Here is a 2,258-nt window from a genome sequence, read left to right as displayed (position 1 = left end):
TCTTGCTTTATGCCTGATACCCCAGCAAATTTTCCCTTTCGAATCCCAGATCACCAGCAAAAATGTCCTGGCTTGGAAGAAAATTACATGGCCACCCTTAGTTGGCCATTGCTATTTAAATTATTGTCACTGTTGCTATTATTATTATTATTTACCATACTGAGACTCCAGGAAGCAAATATGTTGACACAAAACAGTTCAGTAACTCAGTACCATCCTTAGATAAGAGTGGCCCCTGCCCTGGGGACCCCAAACTCTGGTCCTTCTCCAGCTAAGCTCTCATCACAGGTAGAGGAGATGCCCACCAGGACATGCCCACCTCGAGCCCATGCTCCCTCCTCTAGATTATACTGTTGGTACACGGGACCCTGGGATTCCCTGCTATGATGGCCCTAAACTCACTTCCAGGGCCTGAACAGTGGATGGGTCCCTTTCACAAACCCATCCCCTGAGGACAAACTGCACGCTGCTATGCCCTGCCCTGGGCCCAAGGAATGGCCCTGGGCCTGCAAGAGGAGCGGGTGTGGACTGATTGTGTCTGCAGACTGAGATGTTCACATGTGCGGGGCAGGCAAGAGGCAGAAGTGAGGAAGGAGGGGTCCCCCTTGCCCTGTGCCCCCATGCTCTAGGGCAGGGTTAAGGGATCTGAGAACTCTACATTCAAAGCTGGCCTTCCAGGTTGCTATGAAAGTATACTTGTCAAGGTAGGAGAATAGACCATTTTTTATTTCACATTTTGTTAGCCTGATTTATAACTTGCAAATATTTAGACATATGGTACATGAGCCTCCATCTGTACTCTTGCTTAGCCCCACAAATCCCTGCCACCTTCTGCCCACTCTCAATACCAAATGTTTACCAAGCCCCTCCTCTGTGCTGAACCGGGGAGACTCCAAGGAGTGAAGGGCACCATCTCAGCACCAAGTACGACCGTCACACTCCTAAAATATTGAGGAGCACAGGGTCAGGGGTAAGGACATAGATCTGGTCTATGGCTCTGTCTCCAGCCCCTAGTGAAGTGGGGCAACTCCCTGCCTGCCTTTCTCCTGTCCTTATTTCCCCTTTAGACAAGAGGGCCCTCCAGCTCTGAGTAGCTGTGTGAGGCAGGCTGAGGCAGGGTGCGGAGGGTCACACAGTCAGATCAGGGACCCAACCTAAGAGGGCTGCAGCGGACGGGCAAGCTGCAAATAACTCTTCCCACTTATTAGGGGGTGGAACGGAGCCCTCTGTAGCAACGAGGCACAGGGTGCAGCCCATTCCTTCCCACTGGTTCATTCCACAAACACCGCAGCCCCACAGTTGTGCCAGGCACTGAGCAAGGGGCTGGATGCCCGATATGCGAGGACAAATGAAACAAGAGCACGGAAAACCAAAGCGCAAAGCAATACTAGGTGAGGGGCTGCTAAAAAGAGACCTTCGGTAAGCTTCCTCCATTCTCACAACCCCCGCCCAGCCCCCCTCCCCAGGTCTTCCATCCATTTCTCAGATGAGAACACAGAGGCCCAGAAAGGTAGGGGCACCCCCCTGCTTAGGGCACGCCCCGATCTTGCGGCTAGCCAGAAGCAAGGTTTCGGATTCCCGCAGCCTCCGGCCACTGTCCCAAGCTGCCCAAAGCTGGGGAGGCCCGGTCCAGCTCCCGGAAGGCTGGAGGGAGGTGAGCGCCAGGGAGGGGCTGGGCTAGAGTATTCGCCTACCGTGAGGCAGGGAGGGGCCTGGCGGGAGGGTGGCCGGGCGGCCGCGAGCTCCCGGGTGCGCAGACCTGGGCGCCCGGAACGTGAGCGGCTACCGGGTGCGCGCGAGTGGCAGCCGCGCTCGGGTCGGTCCGCACGGTTGGCTGGGGTCGGGCTCCCAGGCGCCGGCGGGGGGCGAGGCGGGACGGAGAGGGCGGTGCTGCAGTGCCCGCAGCGGCGGGCTGGGGGAGCTGTGCCCGCCTGTCCCCAAGGCCTGGGCGAGGACCTGGCAGCTGGGTCGCTGCGCCTCTAGTCGGGCCGGGCTAGGCGGCGCTCAGCCAGGCGTGCCTGGAGCGGCCTCGGGCCCCAAGTCCTCCCGGGCACCCGGCTGGTGAGGCCCCCGGAGAAGCCCAGTCCCGCGGGCTAGGGCGGCCGCTGAAGCAGCCGCTCCGGCCCGCCCCCGGGGGGGTGTCCCGGGCCGCTGGGCCCGCCCAGGTAACCCCATCCTCGGCCCGCCCCCGGCCCGCCCCCCCGGCCGCCCTCCCGCCTCCGCCGCCGCCGCCGCCGCCGCCGCATCCCGGCTCTGGG

The sequence above is a fragment of the Manis pentadactyla genome, chromosome 4, assembly GCF_030020395.1.
Source record: "Manis pentadactyla isolate mManPen7 chromosome 4, mManPen7.hap1, whole genome shotgun sequence".
NCBI lineage: Eukaryota > Metazoa > Chordata > Mammalia > Pholidota > Manidae > Manis > Manis pentadactyla.
This window is presented reverse-complemented; position numbering follows the sequence as displayed.